Source organism: Apium graveolens, unplaced genomic scaffold (assembly GCF_009905375.1).
Source record: "Apium graveolens cultivar Ventura unplaced genomic scaffold, ASM990537v1 ctg8364, whole genome shotgun sequence".
Taxonomy (NCBI): Eukaryota; Viridiplantae; Streptophyta; class Magnoliopsida; order Apiales; family Apiaceae; genus Apium; species Apium graveolens.
The window spans coordinates 32,477-59,035 of NW_027421117.1; the positions used below are offsets into that span (position 1 = coordinate 32,477).

The window sequence follows — 26,559 nt, forward strand, 5'->3', positions numbered from 1 at the left end:
ATCATTTGGCTGACCGGGATCCCAACTTGATGAACTTGATGAATTGATGAACTTATCATGCTTGAATACTCCGTTTTAATCTTGTGAGAACTATTATATTATGATGAACACTTAATGATCGTGATAAGCTTTTTGATGATTTTCTTGTTTAAAATTGTTTTATTTGATGATTTAAAACTCTGGTTTCTAGATAAAACTCAGTTGAAATGTATGATATATGCTTACCGAGCTTTATGAGCTCACTCTTTTATGTCGCTAACTCTCACAAGAAAGAGTTTCAGAGAAGTATGTTCAGCAAGGATACAAATATGATGAACTAAGGTTTTTAGTGGATGGCGAGAAGCATATAGTATTATAATGAATAAAGTTTATGTAATAGACTTGTGTTTGTATTTGATTAGGATCCTGATGCATCAGTAAACTTTTGTTGTAGACTGAAATTCTTGTATGAATCTTATATTATTAATTATTTTATGGTTACGTAAGCATATATTGAGTTTGTAGTTTGTTGGCATCCCCGGGTCGGGTTCCTGAGGCTACCGAGGTCGGGGTCATCACACTACGAGGCAGAGATTATGGCTGCAAACTGCAGCAGCTTGTCAAGCCATTTGGATTCGAAATGTTTTAAATCAGATAATAGATGAGCAAGTTGATCTAGTGGTGTTTTTCATTGATAATAAATCTGTACTGGATTTGGCCTAAAAATCCTATCTTTCATGGAAGGAGCAAGCAAATCCACGTGCGTTATCATTTCATTAGGGAATTTGTGGAACGGGGGGAAATTATTCTGAATCACATAAGCAGTGAGTGTCAAAAGGCAGATATCTTACCAAGGAAATGACTACACTCAAATTTGAAAAGATGAGAAGGTTGCTGGGAATTGAGAATCTATGTGGAAAACTCTAAGATTAAGGGGGGATATGTTGGTTAATCTTAAGTTGGTTTTGTTTTATCATTTAAATAAGTCATTGTCTCTGTTGAAGTAGTAGTCGAGCTAGCAAGTTTGTAGGAAGTTGAATTAGTATAGTGTTAGTTGAGTCTGTATAGGACGTGTGTGAGTACATGTCCTGGTTTTTTAGCTTTTCTGTTTCTGTAGTCTACTATAACTTTCTGTTATTGAATAAACAAGTAATGCTTCTGGCAACCAAACTTCCTTGTGTTTGTTTACATCATTGTAATTAATAAGAATTCACATTTATATTGAATCTATTAACAATATAAATGTGCTAGCTAAGTACTTCAAAACTTACTACATAATACTTAAACCTACTCTTTCTGTAAAATGTACTTGAGATAAATCGTGCTTCGTGCGGTAAAACTTAGCGCATAGTACTAAAACATACTCCACCCTTCAAATAAAAATGAAAGAAATCATTTATTCGCGATATTGTATTACAGTGCAATTTATGTAACAATAAATATTTCCTGACAAAAAAAATATAAATTTAGTCTTCTTTAATTCAAATTATATCCCTAATTATAGTTTTCTAAAAAAATACTATATCAGTGTCTAAATCCATTCTGCAAAGTAGTGAAACGTCTTTAAATAATACATAGATATACTCGAGATGGCTGATGTTAATATATTTTTCTGTATTTAATAGAAAGTTCTTATATGGTACATTAAGAAAATCAACCTATACCAAGCTAATTCATGAATGGTAGTGCTGCAATTTCAATACACGACCACCAAAACAGACGAATACATTATTAAGCAGCATCATTTCATAAAAATGAATGTTTAAATAACATTCAATTCATTTCATTCATAGTTATGAAAATGACGTGATAGCCTACATATAACACTACAAACGGATGACTAGTTTTGGGTCTAATACATACTCTTTACCCGACTCTATATCTAGGCCCAGTACCAAACTTTGACTCGAATATTACAAGGTCTGTATGTGACAATATTGTGTTATAAAACCTGTTTATGGTGTAATTTGAATAATATTTCTAATTCTAAATGTACGATTGGAAATAAATATGCAACTAAATTGTATAGAAAGAGACTTTAGTAATAACGTACAATATTCAACTAGTCATGTTTGCAAATTGCCTTGAATATTTTAAAAATAAAAAAAGAATAAAATTGTAGTCTCAACATTTATTAGTTAAATTTAAATACACTGACTAAAGTATCTGCTTGATGGCTGAGGTTTTCAGTGATTAGTATATATGTTTCATAACATTCATCTTATAATAGTTATTATGATTAATACAATAAGTAATCATTTCTTTTGGAAATAGTGTTATATACTACCGGGCCTTCATTTTAACGTTCGTATAGGACACTACCGACGAGCCTGAAAAGGACGCGCCTGAAGTTGACCCCTCAATTCTTCTCCAATCTATTCCTCCAACAGGTGAATCTTAGGGCACTTCCTGATCTATCATTATGTTTAAACTGCATTTGAACTAAGTTTCTTAATACGTTGAGGAGCCAGCACTCTTTTGATGCTATGCAAGGTTGTAGGACTATATTCCGTTTTGCTACTCTTTTATTTAAGGTTTCATTTATCTTTATTTCTCTCAACAAGTAGATCTTCTGCAAAAAGTTTTCTAAGTACCAAATTGATGCGCGCCCTGATGGGTGAGACACGCCTTAAAAAAATCCGAAAACTAATTGATATGATTGCCTAAAATATGCAAATAATTAAATAATTATAATTAACAACACATTAACACATGCACAATTTTTATAAACATTAAAATTTACACAAAATGTGTTTAACTGATTAATTTTAAAAAAAATAACTACACATATGCAACACAATAAGATCTTTATGTCCGTTAGTTTTGTCCCCATATCCTAAAAATAATTATGTAATTTACATGTTCTAATGGTCTAAATAGTAAAATTCTGAATTTATCTATCATTTCTAATTAATTAATTAATTAAGTATAATTAATAAAAGCCTCAAACTACATGCACAATTATAATTAAACAATACTTACCCCAAGAATGTTTGAAACAATTTAATCATAAAAATTAAAAGAGTACAATGGAGTAATATAATATACTCCATAAACCAAAACACAAGTTTTTAATAACAAAAATATGGTTCATAGCTCCATAATCAAAAAAAACATTTAACAAGAACAACTATTTTAAGATGTCATGACGCTATTCCACCTATTCCAGCATGTGCCGCAATACTTCATTGCCTTGGAATTGATCCACCAGCAGCAATAAGTTCGTTGTGTAACTACAATTTTCAAACAAATGATTATATTACAATCCCTTCTATAAAATATGCTTTCATCTTATAATAACATGTAATGTAGGTATTTATGGGCACCAAATTTACTCTAGATTAAAAGTACCTTGAGCAAGGTCTCAAGCTTGTTCTTCACAAAAAATATTCTGTCTGCATTTTTTGTACCGAATCGAAAACATCTGCAAATATAAAGTTTTAGTCAGTTAATAACAATAAACTTACACCACTAATGAAAATATACCCTTCACAATAAAATTACCCTTGAATATTTTGTTGATTGTAGTGCTCAAGGAGAACAATACATGCCTCGTGAAGTCTGTGGGCTCCAATGCTGACAAAAAATATTAACAACATAATGTATTGGTTAAACAAAAACCAATGATTTTTGATAAGTTATAATTATCCCTTTCTTTTAAATCTTTTAACCATGACAACTAAAAATTTGGCTTATTCAGTTTTGAACTATTTTATCCCACAGTGGTGGCTACTGACTAGCATTCACATGCTTATAGTTGTGTTGCTTATAATAAGTAACTAGTGCTTATAATAAAAATTGATAAGGGCTCACAATAGATGTAAGTTTGTAAACATCTTATAATAATTAAATTATTTAAAATGAAATCTCTGCTAATTATATTTAAACATATATGAGGCACCGTAACAAATGTTTAACAAGCATATGAATCGTGACTGATTAAACTTTCATATTATAGTAAGGACCTGCTTGTGGTAATAATTATAGTTGAACCGCAAATGAATTGAGTAAGAAGTTACACTAGATGTGAAAAACATTAAAACACCAAAACTAGGACCGAAGTAGAGAAGTTTTGGGGAAAATGGCTTCCCACCACATATATACATGGTATAATGACTTTACACATTATGCATTAATAAAATTAATTTACCTCGATGTGGAACCTTTGAGGGAAAAGATAAGGATTTCAACTTTTTTCCAATCAATGAGCTGTTGGTGCCTAGAAATAAAGGTACATAGGAATAGGAATAAAGTATGGTTTATTATATTAATCAATAGCAACAATACGGCCAAAAATGTCCACACACAACAAAGTCGAATTAATCTTACAAAGCTGTTGTAATATTAAGAACAGTTCTCTCAAAATTGATGAAGAAGTTCGACACAGTTTCAACCACAAAATTTGGGTTGCTAAGATCGTCTTGAAGCTTTTGAAGGTTTTTGAACTGATCGATCCAGATATGCCTAATTTTTTCGTAATTAACAAAAAACATCATCAATGGGTAAGCATAAACAATAAACAATACACACACAAATTCAACAATAGAAATGCACATAAGCACATCTTGTGAGTTTCAAGGTAAAACACAAACACAAAATAATAAAAAACATATAAGAACATTTTATATGTAAGCATATCATTACACACATAAGAGAAAAAAAAATGTAATTTAAGTGTACATAATGATCGAGAAAGAAAAAAAATACCTCATTATACAAATAGGTAGTATAGTCAAGTATTTGTCTTTGTAATTGAACAATAGTACTGACATTAGCCATTTCTAGTATTCAAATAAAATGTTGAGAGTTCTGCGCGAAGTAGTTTTCTATAAGTTATTGGAATTTAAATTGTAAGAGATGTTGCCTCTGATTTATGCTTGTGCTTGTTGTTTCACCTAGGAGATATGGCCATCTACTTACCTAGAAGAAGTAGTCGGGCCCACGGTAGACTTTTTATACTTTAAAACTAAAGAATGTTACTTCTGACTTGTGTTTGGTTGTTTTACGTTGGACATATAGCCATCTACCTACCTAAAATAGGTAGGGCCCACCCCGTTGGACTTTATGTTTAAAACATTTAATGTCATAAATAAATGTTAGCTGTGATAAAAAAGGGCAATTAATGTGATGGAAAATTTTAGTTAAAATGCTCTTATAGATATAATAAAAACAAAAAAATTACAGATGAGAAATTTTGGCTGATTCTGATCATTTTGAACTAAAAGAAAACTTTTGGGTGGTTCAAATGTAGACATAAAAACAAAAACTACTCATTACCTAAAGAATTTATTTTATTTTAATTTTTTTTATTTTCCCTGAATATTTATTAGGGAGTACTCAATTTAATTGTATGTGATAACTTCTTCCTATTTATCAAATTTAAGTTTAGGAAAAAATTTGCTAAATTAATGACTGATTTTAATTTCAATCCATAAAAATGAGATAGTAGATGTTAAATTTGTAGAATATAAGAACAGATTTAATGTATATATATTTATAAGCACGTGTAATAAACACACAATAAAAATTATTTTGGAAAGAACTAGGAAGACATTTTGTTATTAAGTCTCAGAGAAATAAAAAATAACTTTCAGGTCTAATATATAGACTATTAAAGATAATGGCTACAAATAAGCAACCTTCCCCGCGAAAAACTCAAACACTCGCATCACCCCATGACTCTCTTAAAATAGCTCAACTAAAATAAATGAAGTCTAAACTACATGACTAACTAGGTGACTAACTAGGTGACTAAATATTAGCCTAAATAATTACAACAGGAGTAACATATAATTTAGATTAAAATCCCAATAATCTCCCCCTTAATCTACATTTTTCTGAACAAATACTAGCAGCCTGTATGGCTTTTAACCTAACCTGTGTGGCTTTCAACTTTTCTGCTCGTTTGGCACTTCAATATAGCCTGTCTGGCCTTTTCTTTGCCCGTCTGACATGTCTTGTTTACCCGTATGGCATTTCTTATTTTCCCGTCTGGCATGCTACTTCTGTCTATAACAAAGCTGGTTCATCATCATCCATGTGTGTGAGGTTCACTTCTTGTTCCATTTCCTTGTCTTGTCTTGTTTTATAACATTCTACAGCGTAGTGGCCAAAGATGTTACAGTTATAGCATTTTATTTGCTCTTGTCACGTCCACCATTTCTATATATAATCCTCCACGGTATCTTGCCTTCAATTCTTCCCGAGTTTAACAGTAGCTGATTTCATTGTCTCCAACATGTCCACGAATCCTCTCTTCATGAGCTCTTAGCCTCGCCGATTAACTCCTCAACAGACATGTTGTCCAAGTCACCAAATTTTTCAAAGTTGAAGCAATCTGCAAAATTTTGGTGAGACTGCTCGTAGTAATTTTTTCACAACACAGGACTCTTCCACTTTATCTCGTAGAGCTCGAATATTACTCATAATATTATTCAATTTTAATGAGAAAATCATCGATATTTTCTGTCTCTTTCATGTTGAGAGCTTCAAACTCGGACCTAAGAGTCTGCATTTTTGCTTTCTGAACACGATCAGATCCGACACACATTATTTTGATAGCATCTCAAGCCTATTTGGTTGTCTCTTTCTCCGCCACGGACAAACAATATGTCTTCTGGAATTCCCTGATAAATGGCTGCCAATGTCACATTATCCTGCCTTGGATTAGTTACACCCTTCGGGTCGCTATTCTCAATAGCTTCACAGACGCCTTGTGCCCGCCATGAATACCTTCATTTTTAACGACCACGCCGTGTAATTGTTTTGGCCAACATAGGATAACTGGGTCCGACAACACCTTCCTTCATCTTTGACACGCCCATGCTTGTTTTTCCTTGCCATGTACTTGGGCATAAATTACCTAGCTCTGATACCAAGTGTAGAATATAAGAACAGATTTAATGTATATATATTTATAAGCACGTGTAATAAACACTTATTTTGGAAGAATAGGAAGACATTTTGTTATAAGTCTCAGAGAAATAAAAATAACTTACAGGTCTAATATATAGACTAATAAAGATAAGGGCTACAAATAAACAACCTTCTCCTGGATAAACTCAAACACTCCCATCACCGCATGACTCTCCTAAAATTAGCTCAACAAAATAAATGACCATGTCTAAACTACCATGACTAACTACGTGACCTAATATTAGCCTAAATAATTAAAACATGGAGTAAACATATAATTTAGATTAAATCCCAACAGAATGAATAAATGGAGGTTCATTATTTGGTAAGACATCAAAAAATGAATGTGGTTCTCAAATAGAGAGTATAATTATTTTATTATATTAGCTTATAACCCATGTGATGCACGATTTTCTAAAATTTACATGTTCTACTTTTAAAAAATTTATGAATTTATTTTTAAAACTTTAATGTACTTATATTATTACTTTTGATGTCTATATTTATATTGTTATTATTTTTTATATTTTGTTGCAATATTATTTTAACAATATGCATATATTGAAAATATATGGATGTTGAATTTAATAATTTTTTTATCATGTATATTATATAGCTATATATAGTAAATATTGATTTATATTATTGTTGTATCATTGGATCATATTTTAGCGGCTGAGGATTAGTAGAACAATGTAATCCTTTTATATATTTGCTGAACTTCTAATCATAGGATTGTATTTAAATATTGCATCGTAGTCTCGTGTTTTAGTATTAGAACAACGTGATCATTTTTTATTCATGTTGTATTAAGAATGTTTTTTAATTGATTTTAGAGGAGGTTTTCTAATAAGATATAATTTTGATCGTCTATTTTTAAAATATCGTATAACGGTTGAGATTCTTTTGGCGATACATGACCAAACGCCAAACGCTTATTATATATAAGGATATAATGTGTTGTAACATTAAAACCTTAGAAAAAATATCATTAATAAATTATACCCTAATTAAATATATATATATGTAATAATTCATTTAATAAATATATTTTTTAATAAAAATATAATTCATAATAACATCAAATTCACTATCATGGCTTTTAAAAAAACGCAATATTGTAAAAAATTAGGAAAATTATATCCATGTAAATAATCGTTGGGTCTATCAACATTATTGTGAATAAATTTTCTTTGTGTAGCAATAAATATACATACTTAATAGGTAATCAAATTTTTTTTTCTAAAAGTATCCAAACTAACAAAATAGTCATTTTGTATTTTAACAATGTTATTTGAACAAAAAAAGGAACATGGATATCATAATCGAGACAAAAAAATTACACATTAAAATAATATCATTTGTGAGACAAGATTAGTAAACCACAATATATCTAATATGATTATATTCTACAAGTGAATAAAATTAAAAAAAAAACATAACATGAAAAACGAGAGGGAGCAAGATAGAAAAGGTTAGAGAGATATATTACTGAAGTGCTAATTGAAGAGGATTTGATACGAACTCAATTAGGAAAATAGGTCGAGGTAAAGTAATAAAGTTGATAAAACATGTATACATATATATCAATTGTATTCTTTAAACTAATGGTAAGTATCAATTAGAAGATTAATTACGCTAGTCCAAAGTAAAAAGAATTACAATTAATCTCTGAATGTAAATCATGAGAAGTTTCCTACCTTTACTCGCTGATAAGATGATTAGTTCCGTTGAGAAGTTACCTTCTCCTTGATGTGGGAAGGAGAGGGTCAAGGTTGACTCAAATATATATATATATATATGTATATATATATGTCTATATATATGTATATATATATAAAGACACAACCTTATATGTTGGATATCGAAATGAGCGACATATAACTCAATCATGTGTAGCACCTTTATATGTCGGAAAATAATGAACTAACGAATATATCCACAATGTATGTTTGATGTTTTATAACCGACGTATAAAGTAAATCCAAACCACTAATATATGTTTGCCTCTTCAAAATTCGACGTGAAATAATTACATAGGTTGTCTTTTTAACTATTGTGCATTGTAAAATCCATAACATGCTTTATAAGTTAGTAAGTCATTGCTCATAAAAATTATTTAAACAATTTTATTCTAACTTTATTTTATATTAAAATATAATATTTATACTAGACTTCATTCTAAAAAAACGTACTCACAAGTACAAACATACACCACTATTACAAAACCTACTCAATTAAGAAAAATCTACTCACACATATTTTCCTGATTTTACAATTTAATTAAAAAACTATATCTTGCTTTAAATCATGCTATATATGTAATATAAAACCCACTACACTACTTCTTAGTACAAAAACCTACTGTTTGCTAGAATACTATTCCATTCTGAAAAACCTACTCTCGAAAGTACTAAATGTGCTAGCTAAGTACTTCAAAACTTATTCCATAATTCTTAAACCTGCTCTTTCTATAAAATGTACTCGATATAAATCGTGCCTCGTGCGGTAAAATTTAGCCCATATTTCTAAAATATACTCCACCCTTCAAATAAAAATGAAAGAAATCACTTATTCGCGATATTGTATTACAGTGCAATTTATGTAACAATAAATATTTCCTGACAAAAAAATATAAAATTTAGTCTATTTAATTTCAAATTATATCCCTAATTATAGTTTTCTAAAACAATACTATATACGTGTTTGAATCCATTCTGCAAAGTACTGAAACATCATTAATTAAATACATAGATTTACGCGAGATGGGTATTTAATATATTTTTCTATATTTACCGGAAAGTTCTTATTTGGGACATTAAGAAAATCAACCTATACCAAGCCAACTACATGAGTTACAGTACTGCAATTTCAATTGCACATCCACAGCGTTAATTGAAACCTCAATGACATTCACTACAACTTTGCTTTTTAATTTTTGCAGGGGTTAACCGTGGGCTGGGATAGGGTTAGCTCCCAGCCCAAGTCAAATTTTTAATGCCCTTTTAATATGTAGTCTTCATTCTGACCTTCTGCAAGTCTATAAAAATTTTACAAGCCCAACTCACGCAACAATCTATCAAAATCATAGTTTAGCAAATTAAATAGACCGGTATCTTCCATCGTGATCTCATAAATTAAAGCAAATCAAAGGGTAAAAAACTTAGATGAAATGCTCTTTCTTATATAAGAAAACAAACCCCATATTTAAAAAAATCAGGCGTACCGCCCTATTTCATGAAATTGTAATATAAATTGACTTATCTTGGAATTCTTTTCTAATTTGATATTTTGTCAAATGTTGTTTGGACAACTCTACTTAATTGTACTGATAAATTAGTCCCATTTTTTGGATTTATCTTTTGATACACCATCGAAAATAAAAATATAAGAAATATTTAAATAAATATTTTAAAATACATAAATTCATATTAAATAAATAGTTTCAAATATAAATTAACAAGATTTGACCATATTTTACTAGTATTACCTATCGACTTAAAAGTTAAAACTCAACTTTAAAAATTTAAGAAAAAAATTTAGAATTTAAATTTGAGAATAAGGATCCTAAAGTTAACCTTAATATACTTTTCCTAAGGTTACCACAAATACACATAAAAAAGTGATCATACTCATTTATTATTAAATATTTACATATTATATATTATGCATGTATTTGAATTACGAAAGTAAGCAATTTGATAACAATTATAATACACTCAAGTCAACTGTTACCTTAGGAAATTTCCTAAAGTTAACTCAACCTGACTTAATTCGACATAATTTGATTGAATTACGGTCAACCTGAAAGTTTGACCGGGCACGGCTAAATACTACGGTTGAATTTGACTTACTAAATTCGACCAAGTATATTTGTACGGTCGAATTTAACCTTGCCAAAAAAATGGAAAAGAATTTTTCGCCAATGAATTTATGCACTCCTAAATTCAAACGATGTTAGTCGAATTTAGTCTTTTTGAAAGAGCGGGTATTTTCTCACTCTTTCCATTTGAATTTGCTGAAATTAGAATAAAAAATTAAAAACGCAAAAGTAGTTTTTTATATTAAAAAATATTATATTATACAATGATAATATTCATGACATGTACAAATTTCTTTAGTAATGAAAACATATACGTGATAAGAGATTTTTATTTTTCTTGTATTTGATATTTTCTATAATTTAAACATTTATTTATTTAATTTGAAAATTACGAAAAAAATGTTTTCATATAAAACTTTGATTATATCACTAATATATATATATATATTGACATATATAGGGTTGGATCAATGAAGAATATTTTTAAAAAAATTGAAACACCAATTCAAGACTAAACATGAGTTAGTTGTACTAGTCAAACTGATACTTGACTGTTAAAATGGCAACTCAATTAGGAAGATAGGCGGAAAAAATTAATAAAATTGATAAAATATGTATAGATACATATACAATCGTTAGCATTTAAAACTCAATGGTAAAGTATCAATTAGAAGATTAATTAAGCTAGTCCAAATAAAAAAATTACAATTAATCTCGGAATTTAAATCATTGAGAAATTTTCCTCCATTCACTCGCCAAGAAGATGATTAGTTTCGCTGAGAAGTTACCTTCTGCTTGATTTGGGAAGAAGAGGGGACAAAATTGACTCATATATATATAAAGACACAACCTTATATGTTGGATATCAAAACGATCAACATATATCTCAATCATGGTAGCACCTTTATATGTCGAAAAATAATGAACTAATATATATATCCGCAATACATGTTTGATGTTTTATGAACCGACCTATAAAGTAAGTTAGACCACTAATATACGTCTCCCTCTTCAAAATTCGACGTATAAATCATTACATAAGTTGCCTTTTCCATTATTGTGCGACATAAAATCCCCAACATGCTTTATGAGTTATAAGTCATTCCTCATAAAAAATATTTAAACAATTTAGTCTTACTTTATTTATATTAAAATATTATGTTTATACTAAGACTTCATTCTGCAAAACATACTCACTAGTACAAAAACATACTCCACTATTACAAAACCTAATAAATTAAGAAAAACATACTCACGCATCTTTTCCTTCAATTAATAATTTAATTAAAAAAAATCACATCTTACTTTAATAATGTTATTATATCCTATATATAATTGGAGTAAAGGAGATAAAATGGTATCGTTTGGTCGTCACGCTAATATTGTAATTAGATAGTGTGATTACTTTAAAAAAATACAAAGGGGGCGAAACATGAACCTAAACCTAATATGAAAATAAATAATAATAATAATTTAATTGTTTTTTTTAAATGTATGATTAGTTACTAGTTTTATTTATGGTAAACTTGATGGTGTTTACGAGGATATATGTGTTGATAAACCTAATAACATAATAATAATAATAATAAATAATAATAATAATAATAATATAATAATAATAATAATAATAATAATAGTGTTATATCTTTTAAATGTATGATTAATTATTGTTCTTTTATTTATATCAAATATAGTTCAAAATATTTTAATTTAAGAATAACTTTGCAAATCATTAATCTACACAATATAGACAAATACTTTTTAATAATAAAACTATTACAATTAAAATTAATAAAATACTATATATTATATTTACTTCATTTATTTTAATATATATTATAATATTTTATAATCTGTATAAAAAAACACCATAAATAATTAATTAATTCAGAAATTAAATATAATTACACATTCTTCAATGACATTAAAATAATATTAAAAGTATTCTCTATATAATACAAGTAACATTTATCTTATAAAAATAAAATAAGGTAAGATTTAACAAATCATTATTAATCAAGTTAAATAAGATCATTTTTAAAAAAAATAGAATGTGTAAGTTTAAGTAAAATAATCTATAATAGATTATTTTATTTTTATATTATATTTAGGTATAAATATTACAAGTGTTTTGTTTCATTTAATGTTGTCATTTAAAATTTTTAGAGTATATGAATTTTATAAACATAAATACTAGAAAGAATATAATAATAATCATAAAAAACTATTACAATTCATAATTGAAAAAACAAACTAATAAAATAAATTTGAAATTATTATCATAAAAATGTAAAGTACTTTCCAATTATAAAATATTGTAACAAACCCGACAAGATGAAAATCCCCAAACAACTTTCCAATTTTGAATCAAACTCCACAAGATTAAGAAAAAAATATTATATTAATAAAAAAATAACTACATAAACCTATTATGCGAACTATAATTATATATTCTTAAATGATATAATATAATATAAAAAGTATTCTATTATATATAATAAAAACAATAATTTGATTTAAAATATTTGTAAATAGATTATTTTAATTTTTCTCACTAAATAAAGAACACATTTAAACTATATTTAGGTATAAGTAATACACATATTTTGTTTTGTTTTGTAAAAGAGAAAATTATAGTTTGTCTTTGAAAACCCTTTAAAGCACATGAATCTTATAAAACTTAAAATAAGGAAGAAATATAATAATAAAAATTATTACAATTCAAAATTTAATATAAATATAATAAAATACATTGAAGATAATATTTATTAATTTATTCTATTATTTGTATTACATAACAAGTAATTAACTTAAAATTTTTAATTACAATTATATATACTTAATACTATAAATAATATTAAAAGTGTTATATATATTAATCAAGTAACAATTATCTTAATAAAATAAATATAAGTAAAAATCAACAACTATTTGTTAATCGGGTTAGGTAGTATCCTTCTCTTAAAAAACTGAAATAGGTAAGTTTAATTAAAAATTTTTGAATAGATAATTTTATACATTATATTATATTTAAGGAAAATATTATATATGTTTTGCTTTATTTGATAAAATGGAAAATTACAGACTAGGAAGAAATATAATAATAATAATAATAAAAACTATTAAAATTGAAAATTGGAAATATAAATCTTATAAAATATATTAAAAGTACTATGACAATTAGGTGTAAAGTATTTTTTCAAGATAATTACAAGAATCGAAAAATTATAAAATATTATTACAAACCCGTAAAATACAAATCTCAAACAATTAAACTTCATAAGATTAAGAAAAGAAATATATAAATAAGAGAAAAAATTATTACATAAACCATATTATGTGATATGATTAAAATATTCTCTTTACAAATTTATATATGAAAAAAATCAAACAATGAAAGAAATAAACTAAACTATAATGCATATGTTATATTTTAAGTTATTGATGTCAAATATAAAAATACAATAATATGGAACTACCATGTAAATAAAGTTATTTGAATAATAAAAATAATAGTATTTTTGATTAAAGAAATATTGATATTAAACGTAACAAGTAAACCAATATTTTGTTCAAAATATTTCTTCTATCAAATTGGTTATAGTTTGAATCGTCATTACTATAATATTGTAATTCGGATTTAGTGATCATGACTAATATTATAATTAGTAATTACTCATTTAAAATTATAATCTCATAATCGAGGGGTCACACATAAACCATTATGTAATCATCATGTCAAATAAAGTTATAGAATTAAAAAAATACTAATACTTTGGTAAAAGATCTATTATTATCAAAACGTAAATAAGTCTCAACTCATTTGTCAATAAACCATTCTTAGTGTTAAAAATCTATTATAAATTTTCAATGTGCAGTGTAAAAATAATTTTTGATATTATTAAAGAATGACAAACATTTACTATATGTTTGGTTATCAATGTTACAAATTCTCTATAAATAATAAATTATGAAAGAAATACACTTAATAATTATTAAAAATTAATACAACTAAAATATAATACAATTTTAATAAAATGAAAAATAACCCTGATAATATATTGCAAAGTATGTTTTTTAAATGTTATTAAAAAAACTGAGAATTAATAAAATATTATTAAAACATACTTGAAAAAAGAGTAAGGTACAAAACTACAACCAACATTTCAATTCTCATCAAATTCCTTTAATTATGTAATAACAACTAAATGAACAAATTTGATTTTTTTTTTGAAAAATAAATCATGTAAAAATAAATATGTACAAATATATATACATGTTATTAGAATGTTAATATATTTAAGAATAAAATAAAAAAATAATTATGCATATTTATGAAATACAGTTATACATATCAGTAACACTTTAAAATCCGTAATATTTTTTTTAAAATTGTTAATATATAGTATATAAAGGTTGTCCCGATGAAATATAAAAATGTAAAAATAATTAAATATATAAATACAACATACTTAAGAAATATAAAAATTTAAGAAATAAAATTTTATATTAAAATTTAGTAATGTAAAGAATAATTATCGATTTAAAATTTTTATAAAAAATATTTAGAATCATCCTGTGCATTGGCACGGGTATAAAACTTGTGTAGTATAAAACCCTAACAACTACTTCTTAGTACCAACCTACTATTTACTAGAAAAACTATTCCATTATGAAAACCCTACTCTCGAAAATACTAAATGTGATAACTAAGTACTTTAAAACTTACTTCATATGTAACGCCCCCAAATCTGGGGTCAGAGGATTTGGTCGTCACTATGAAACCTCAATCCAAATTAACCTGTTAAATCGAAATGCAAATGCCAGCGGAAGATATTTATCATTTATGACCCCAAACTACACCAAGATCTTTAAGGTTACAGTTCTAGAAACAAGATATCCAAATTTCATCAATAAATTTTTCACTTTCTTTTTAAAACTCTTTTAACAAAATCCAATTCAAAACTAAACCCACTAGTATAACTTCGAAATGATGTATTCTAGGCCCAAATAAAATACAAAACTATAATATAATAATAATATAAACAACTTTATAAAATAAAACTTACACTAGTTTGCAAACCCTTGAATTACGCAAATAAACAGCGCAAGCTAATCCTCACTGGAGGTTAAATTTAAAACAGCCAAGTATGAGCCGAAATAAATGCTCAGCAAGTTCAGTATAACATATATACATGGTCTTTTGATATAAAACCGACATCTACATTAGAGCCGAATATTTAAATTCATAATTGCTGAAATAGAAAATTTATTAAAAATCGGATAATTGTTTCTCACTGTATTCAAACTTTTTATTGATATTTTCGAGCGAAAGCTTCAATAATACTTTGAATCTTGACGAGGATAAAACTCATAAAACCGTGTTTACGGAAATATCGTAAACAACAACGTGAAACAGTGATTATGGACTAAATCATAAACTTTATTCAAAACCAAAAACACTTGATAAATCATACCTTATAATATTATCAAAAGCAATATAATAATTTAGATTGGAATCCTCAAACGACGGTGTGTTGCCGCCGGTGATCAGCCGCGGAGCAAACACCGGTATGTCGAAGCATATCCAACTAAACAAAGGGGTACCCAAGGCACATCGGCCTAGCAAGGTGTTATATCCTGTATAACACATAGCTCACACTGGACCGCCGCCACGGCCTCTTACGCAACAACCAATCTCAAAACGTTTTATTGAGAGGGGTCATAATACTCGACACCCTTATAAACTTTATTCCCCCATTTACTTGGGCAGGAGTACTCGCAAAACCAACTCCTTTTTTCTCAAAACCCAAAACATTTATAAATTCATTTATTTGATAAGTAAAAATCACTTAGCTATTCTGAACATAGAATAGGAGAAGAGTACTTGCATAAATAGAATCATTTAATTCAACGATATGTAAAACATTTATCTATTCCGAATTGAGAATAGGGAAAGAAATACTTGCATTAGAAAATTTAAAATAATATCACTTGAATGATAAGTGATGATAGGGATACATGCCTTTGAGATTTAGCAGTTAGTCACACTCGCAATGACACATCTATTCTGACATTCTGTCTCAAAACATCACTGTCTTTCTTTTCAACACTTTACTGATATACTGCTCCTGCGATTGCTAGAAGCCAGATATCCAATACCATTCCATTCCATTCTTTATCCAATGTATTTCCCTGATCAACTCGAATGATCCGCATCTATAATTAAAAGATATAACTTTAATCGTCTAAGCGATAATTACTCGACGAACTGCGCGTGAAAACCCTACCGTCTACCCATACGATAGCCCACACATAAAGAAAACATCCAAATACAAGACTTATGACCCACGTATACACGTAATTCATATAGCACGTAAATACATAACTCACGTATCACATAATTCATATAGCACATACCTCGGTTCGTCAAAAGGTTTGACTCGGTACTATAAGAATTTAAAACGGGTCAAAATATGATTTATTGATCAATAAACGACTCAGAATGATTTGCAAAAACAATCGAGTCCCCGAAACAAAAGAATTTAGGTCTCGAAAGTATTTTTAAAGAAGCAAAATATTTTTCTGAGTCTATACGTGTTCGTTTCGTAATAAACGGATGAACAGTTTATTTAATACGAATAAAATAATAATAAATCATTTAATAATATTTATCGAGCTTTAATAATATTTTAATACTCAAAACTATTTTTTCGGAATTTTTAAATCATAAGAAATAATTAACTCTAATTAAATAATCAATTAAAATTCATTAACTAAATAATTTGGATTTATTTTCGAATAATAATAAAAATAATAATCTTCAGAACTAAAAATATATTTTCTTGGAAATCGGACAGCACCTCCTCTATTTCTCGGACTGCCAGTCGATATCATATCGGCACAACCAACGACAATCAACACAGTAATTCATATTTACGCGTATAAACACTCCAGATATGAATAACACGGTCAAATTACTTTTACAACCAATTCAAAAATTATGAAATAAATATATAAACACTAACATGCTATAATATACCCAAAATATAAAAGCGGATTCTCGGAATCCTTACCCAAAATAAATTATGGTCACCCCGAGGAGAATATCTGATGTCCGGAAAATATCTCCAGAAAAATTCAAAATTAATAGCCATAGACATATACACGCTGAGATGCCATGTGGAGTAATCAACACCGTCATACTCCTTTTTAATGTCCCGAAAATAAATTAAAACGGAAATATAACGGAAATATGCCCCGCAAATTATCTCCTCAAAATCTTGCAAAATATATACCTAGGCGTAGGTATCGAAGCGCTAATCGTTTATATATATAATAACTGAAATTTGGATGAACGGTTTGAGAGATATGAATTTTTGAAAATTGAAAAGTATATAAACAGGGAGGGACAGAGAGACATAGAGAAGGGAGAGGGTCTGGCGGTGGGGTACGCCAGCTTAGTTTATAGGATTTTTCTTTTTGTTTTTTTAACAGAGAAAGCAACACACGTATCCTTATTTATACCTGAAAATTTTGTTTTGCCCCGCATTTCTCAACTTATCGAATAAACGCGCCGGTAAATAAAACCAGAAAAATGACCAAACAAATTCTAAAATTCTCAGAATAATTAGAAAACTAGTAAAATAAAAATTTCATAATTTTTAAAATATTTTTGAGTTTAACATCAAACCCGCATTTTACAATTAACGAACCGAGCTGCACTAGAAACAAATTTAGAAAATCACGAAAATAGTCTTAAAATGTTACAAATATCCTGAAGTTTATATAAAAATAAATTTCGTAATTTTAAAATACCTTTTGAAACGCAATTTATACCCGCTTTTAACAATTAAAGGATTCAACGCGCGGGTAAAATTAATCCCAAAAATTCTCAAAATAATTTTAAAATTCTCAAAATATTCCAAACTTAGATGAATATGAGTTTCGTAATTTTTGAAGAATTTTGAAATTAAATACGGATTTTGCAAATAAATGAAATCGGAAAATCATATAGGGCTAAATAATTGATGAAATATTGATTTCTAAATTTTATAAAATTCCAAAAATAATTATTGTAATTATAAAGTCATAAAAATAATTTTAAAGATAATTTAAATATTTATTAAATTAGATTTTTAATAAAAATCACTTTTAATGACAAAAACAAAATGATATGACTCAGTAATTAATAATACAAATAATCCTCAATCACAATTGAGTCACACACAATTAATATTACATACAACACATAGCAGACAGAATATCCATCCAATCTCTGATATTACTAAACGAACTCAATTTACCGATATCAATAAAATGATCGGTTTTCAAATAAACTTTTGAAAATAATATATTTAAGTAAATATTTTTAGAAATTAATAAGGATCAATATAATACTTAACAATTAGCACATTACCATTTAATAACACAAACTCATCAAACAAGAATAAAATATCCACCATTTTATTCCCTCCTAATCAGAAAACCACCTAAACATATTCAAATAATAATAATAATAATAATAATATAATAATAATAATAATGAAAAAATATGGAATATCACATCATAATACTTAAAATAAGAAATATTTTATTACAATGCAATTTATGTATGAATAAATCATTCATGGAAAAAATATACAAAATTTAGTCTTCTTTAATTTTAGATTATATCCCTAATTATAGTTTTCTAAAACAATATTATATACGTGTTTGAATCCATTTTGCAAAGTAGCTAAACAACATTAAATAAATATATGGATGAACTCAAGATAGCTAGTACTTATATATTTTTCTGAATTTATTGAAAAGTTCTTACTGAATTGAGTTCTTAAGAAAATCAACCTATACCAATTCATGAATGATAATGAATGATAATGATGTAATTTCAATACACCTTAAGCATCATCACTTCATAAAAATGAATGTTTAAATAAACATTCAATTCATTTCGTTCATAGTTATGAAAATACTGGATAACCTATATATAACACTGCAAATGGATGACTAGTTTTGGGCCTAATACATACTCTTTATCCAGGCCCAGTACCAAACTTGGACTCGAATATCACAAGGCTTGTGTGTGAAATATGTGTTAGAACTCGAACTGAGTTAACTCAGCAAGGGCAATCCAGAACTCGTGGGGTTTTCATTATTTTTTTAAACATGTTTCATTAAAATCGACTGATTTTGGTGGAATTTATTTTTGGGCGGGAGATTCAAATTTCACCGAAAAATATAAATTCCACCCTCTTAAAAGTCACCGACTTGTTCAGGTCGATTTTACATAAAAGCCACTGAATACGGTTGATTATAGTTAAATTCAACCATTTTTTGGGGTGAATTTTACTGATTTTTATATTAGTGATATTATCATTTATTATACTCCATTATTCAAGATAAAATTTTATATAATTATTATTTTATCAAATTTTATTTAGTAGTTTTTATTGTCACCATTGGATATGCTCCAACATTTCTAATTCTAAATGTACAATTGGAAAATAAATATGCAACTAAATTGTATAGAAAAGAGACTTTAGTAATACACGTATGATAGCTAGTCATGTTTGCAAATTGCCTTGAACATTTTAAAAAAAAAAGAAAGAATAAAAATAGTGGTCTCAACATCTATTAGTTACAATTTAAATATAGTGACTAAAAGTATCTGCTTGCTGGATGAGGTTTTGAGTGATTAGTATATATGTTTCATAACATTCATTTTAAAATAGTTATTATGATTAATTCAATAAGTAATCATTTCTTTTGGAAATGGTGTTATTTACTATACACTACAACAAATATGGCCATTTGTGATGGAAAACTTGCGACGGAAAAAAATGTGCGCCCAAATTACGACGGAACAAGGTAAAAGGTCATAATTATTTATGACGAAACTCAAAACCGTCGCAAGTTTAGTATTTTATCAATAAAATTCTGCACGACACGATTAAACAAAAATAAAAATCTTTTAAAGTTGCGACGATTTGATTATTTCGTCGTAAGTGAAATATTTTTATTAAAATTTTAACTTAAAATTAAATAAAAAAATATTTTATCTAAATTTACGATGAAATATATGTGACGGAAAAGATCGGATCGTCCAATTTATGACGGAAATTAAAATGCGTCGTAAGTATCAAAGAGGGAAATTCAAAATTTTCCCCAAAATTTTGGCGGAAAAATGAAAATCATTTAAAGTTGCGACAATTTGATTATTTCGTCGTAAGTTAAATATTTTTATTAAAATTTTAACTTAGAATTAAATAAAAAAAATTTTATCTAAATTTGTGACGAAAAAGATCGGATCCACCAATTTACGACGGAAATTAAAATTCGTCGTAAGTTAACAAAGAGGAAAATTCAACTTTTTTCCCAAAATTTTTGCGGTAAATTTGACTTTTCTCAAATTAGCACATGATTTTTGATAATTTCAATTTTTAAAAAATATTATTTCATGATCCAACCATATTAATGTCAGCATTTATTTATTTGCGTGACATTTTAGAAATTTCAGAAAAAAATTAAATATTTTGATAAAATCATTTAATATAAAATTATTTTGATATGATATTTTAGTTTATCACTAATATATATGTGACCTCCATACAGTTGGATCATTGAAAATATTTTTAAAATAATCGAAAACCCAATTTATGATTCAACACTAGTTAGTTATATTAGTCAAACCCATGATTAACTATTAAAATGTCAAACCAAATTAAATTATTTTGATATGAATTTTTGGTTATATCACTAATATATATATCTATTGATATCCATACGGTTGGATCATTGAAAAATATTTTTAAAATAATCATAACACCAATTCAGGATTAAACTCTAGTTAGTTATATTGGTCAAACCGATGATTGAGTGTTAAAATGGCAAACCAAATAAAATTATTTTGATATGAAAATTTGGTTATATCATTAATATACATATCTATTGACTTCCATACGGTTGGATCGTTGAAAAATATTTTTAAAATAATCAAAACACCAATTCAGGATTAATCTCTAGTTAGTTGTATAGGTCAAACCGATGATTGACTGTTAAAATGGCAAACAAAATAAAATTATTTTGATATTAAAATTTGGTTATATCATTAATATATATATCTATTGACATCCATATGGTTGGATCGTTGAAAAATATTTTTAAAATAATCAACACACCAATTCAGGATTAAACTCTAGTTAGTTGTATTGGTGAAACCGATGATTGACTGTTAAAATGTCAAACTAAATAAAATTATATTGATATGAAAATTTGGTTATATCATTAATATATATATATATATATTGACATCCATATGGTTAGATCGTTCAAAAATATTTTTAAAATAATCGAAATACCAATTCAGGATTAAACACTAGTTCGGTGTACTAGTCAAACTGATGATTGACTATTAAAATGGTAAACCAAATAAAATTATTTTGATATGAAAATTTGGTTATATCGTTAATATATTTATCTATTGACATCCATACGGTTGGATCGTTGAAAATTTAAAATAATCAAAACACCAATTCAGGATTAATCTCTAGTTAGTTGTATAGGTCAAACCGATGATTGACTGTTAAAATGGCAAACCAAATAAAATTATTTTGATATGAAAATTTGGTTATATCATTAATATATATCTATTGACATTCATATGGTTGGATCATTGAAAAATATTTTTAAAATAATCAAAACACCAATTCAGGATTAAACTCTAGTTAGTTGTATTGGTGAAAATGATGATTGTCTGTTAAAATGGCAAACCAAATAAAATTATATTGATATAAAAATTTGGTTATATCATTAATATATATATATATTGACATCCATATGGTTAGATCGTTGAAAAATATTTTTAAAATAATCGAAATACCAATTCAGAATTAAACACTAGTTCGGTGTACTAGTCAAACTGATGATTGACTATTAAAATGGCAAACCAAATAAAATTATTTTGATATGAAAATTTGGTTATATCGTTAATATATTTATCTATTTACATCCATACGGTTGGATCATTGAAAAATATTTTTAAAATAATCGTAACACCAATTCAGGATTAAACACTAGTTCGGTGTACTAGTCAAACTGATGATTGACTGTTAAAATGGCAAACCAAATAAAATTATTTTGATATGAAAATTTGGTTATATTATTAATATACATATCTATTGACATCCATACGGTTGGATCGTTGAAAAATATTTTTAAAATAATCAAAACACCAATTCAGGATTAAACTCTAGTTAGTTGTATAGGTCAAACCGATGATTGACTGTTAAAATGGCAAACCAAATAAAATTATTTTGATATGAAAATTTGGTTATATCATTAATATACATATCTATTGACATTCATACGGTTGAATCGTTGAAAAATATTTCTAAAATAATCAAAACACCAATTCAGGATTAAACTAACTCTAGTTAGTTGTATAGGTCAAACCGATGATTGACTATTAAAGTGACAAAACAAATAAAATTATTTTAATATAAAAATTTGGTTATATCATTAATATATATGTATTGACATCCATACGGTTGGATCGTTGAAAAATATTTTTAAAATAATTGAAACACCAATTCAGTATTGAACACTAGTTCGGTGTACTAGTTAAACTGATGATTGACTATTAAAATAGCAAACCAAATAAAATTATTTTGATATGAAAATTTGGTTCGATCATCCATTAACATACTTTATTAATATTTAAATAGTGACACTTACCAAGTTGCCAGGCATAAACAAAATACAGGTACCAAAAATATGAAAATCAGAGTGATCATGGAGTAAATATTTTTAAAATAATATAAAAACAATGTAATTAAACCATAACCCAATATTAATGAGGGATGACCTGGGATTTAAAACCATAACCCAAATAATTTCATTTTAAAGTTCCTCTAGGACACTCGTCCAGGCCGGATCTGCAAGGTTCTTGTCAATTTTAGCATCCGGGACCTATTGCGTATTAGTGCATGAATTCAAATGAGAAATTTAAAATGTTAGTGACCCTAACTTTAAAACCAAAGTTTGTCTCTCAGAAAGTATAAAACAGTTAAGAATTCTTCAAACGTTTAATGACATTCATACCAAATTGACCAGGACCAGGTCATTCAGTTAATGTCACTAAACTATGCTTTAATATATGCGGTAAATTAATTTAATAAACCCCTTTTGCAAATTTGATTTTGTACTCTTGCCAATACTATTATACTTTTTTATGGCAGGAAGATCAGAATTTAAGTGCTGCTGCAAATTTAAGTGTTTCAGGTGATCAAATTTATAAAAAGCAAAATACAAATCACTAAGAAACATATTCGATGGAGTACTAAGAAAAAGTTACTCATCAAGTAACAGGCTGAGTAGTGAATGATGGAGTACTAAGAAACACGAGTAGTTTGACTGATCTGATACTCCCAATGAATAATATTCGATGAACCTGTCACTAATTACTAGAATTTCTATATCAAAATCACTTCTGAAGTATCTTGGAATCACTTGATGACTTATAGAAAGCCATGAAGCAAAATCAAATGAGAACAAAAAAACTTCATTATGCTTAATTTCTGGTTTTATTTATTTTTATTGCTTGCTAGAACGTACAAATGACAGCCAGACTGCAGTCTGGTGAAAACAAACTGATCTCAGACGTAAAAAAGTAGAATTACCCTCCTTAACGTGACTGTAATCTTTACGTGGTCCATATTGTCGATAATGGGCCTTATTTTCTTTATAGTCATAGCTCAAAAACTGAGTTGGTATTTGGGCTGCTGGTTGGGGTTGAAGAGCCCAAAATTTCTCTCAGTCTCCGCCCCTCCCTTGAGGTTTTCATCAAACATTGCAAATATGTAAGCTTCTATAAGTTTCCCTGGTCTTTTTGGTGTCCCATTATTTTTAACGTGATAGATTAAATTTCCAATATAAGTTCCTGCGTTTTGTAGACTTGCCTCTCTATCGCCTGCAGAAGGCCATCCACTCTCTGACACAATAATCTCGATGTTCGGACCACCAGCTCTCTCAACAGCCGAATACATAGTATCTAGCAATGCATCAAAAAGGTTCCAGTATGTCCGACTGCCATCAGATACGACCACATTTGGTGATGTAAACGTAGCATATTGAAGACTTATCTGAGAACTTCCTAGCAAGCTAATATAAGGGTAAATATTTGCTAGCAGTGGCAAATTGTTTTGGGCTAAAAACTGAATGATTGGCCCCATGAACCCTTTTGCACTATCTTGGAATGAACCCTGTGACGGAGGATATCCATTAGTGACACCTGAGTACGTTGCGGTGGAAACCTATATGATTTTGCAGTCCTGCTGCCACAATTGCATCATGCACATTTTTCATAGCCGGAAGAACATAACTAACATATTGGGAAGTACCCCGGTTTGGATTCGGATCAACTTCATTTCCGACAGCAATGTAACGTAAATTTACTCCTGGCGTGTAACTTTCTACATTATTTTGAACCCATGTTCTTGCTGCAGCGGGATCTTGAAGGGATTGAAGGTCAGAGTTCGGCACATCAAGAATGACCTCTATGCTTGTTCCTCTGAGAGCTTGAAGTGCTGCCTGATCTGGATCGTAGAGTCTTATCTTTCCGATTCGATTGGCTTTGAACAGATTGATTGTTGCCTGTTGAGATGGCAAATTATTTCCGTTTCTCCCATAACACACACCTACTGATTGTGCTTCTGTAAATGCAGGCATGCAAGAAGTGATTAGTATTTTACTAAAAATTTCATACACATGCATTAATTCAAGGAAAATGTTATTTCCATAACATTTTTTTTGTTTCCTGTTTCGGGAGCAATGATATGTGAAATTACCAGATTACCTTTGCCTTAATCTTTTCGGGGCATGCTTATTCACTACAAGAAAATATGACTAAAAATGATTGATTAAAAAGTGACCGTGCTAAAAGTGAATATTCACGGTTGCTTATAAAGTCAACTCAAATAACACACACACAAAAGTAGATTTGTGACCCACAACTTTCGACCGCACCTTAAAATAACCATAACCAGTCGGTCACTTCTACAAAATCACCACTAACAGTCACATATATTTATTGAACATCGGCGGAAAAATTCCTCCACGAAAGAATTTAAATTATTAGAAACTAAAATATACCGAAATTGGTTGCAAATATAAAACTGACTGAAATCTAATTTTTATATCTTTGTCCCCAGCGAAAAATTTGCCGTCAATAAATTTTTCAAATTTCAAAACTTTTGATACTCCAAGTTAATTAACACCCCTGTTTAAACTCATTTAGAATGAGTACTATCAGTGATGCCAAATGATGCCTCGAGGTTGAATCTCAGATGCGAATTTGGTACTTAAACATAAAATTTATTATTAAATACACATGCACGACAAATAAAATGTTTGAGATAAACCTGTTATTTTAATGGCATGCATAAAGATCCCAAGAAACAGAAATGAAGACTGCATAAATCCTAGCTTAGACATGGCAAAAATTGTATATAAATTGTACGTGTTCAAATATTTAGTGTATTAACTCAGAAACTCTTATTACACTTATATAATAAGTGTTTTGACAGAGATAGGACTTGGGGTCATACGGTCGTTTTCTTGAAAACTCGTCCATACGTTGTTTGCTTATTTTCGATGGTTTAGGAGCCGAGATGAAGCTACATTCGGTCTTATTCACGAAGTACGTGTACAAACTATCACGTGGTATAATTAAACCAAACATACTGGATATATATCTGCTTAGAAAGAAGAGTATTTTTATGAAGTTTTTTTTTACTAAATTGTGTACAGGGGGATTCAAGAATTATTTTTTTTGAATTCTTTTG

At 28.0% G+C, this 26,559-nt stretch overlaps 1 pseudogene; it reads right to left on the minus strand.

The window, feature by feature from the left end:
- Positions 1–24,281: 24,281 nt before the first annotated feature.
- LOC141704881 (glucan endo-1,3-beta-glucosidase-like) lies at positions 24,282–26,231 on the minus strand (annotated as a pseudogene).
- Positions 26,232–26,559: the final 328 nt, after the last annotated feature.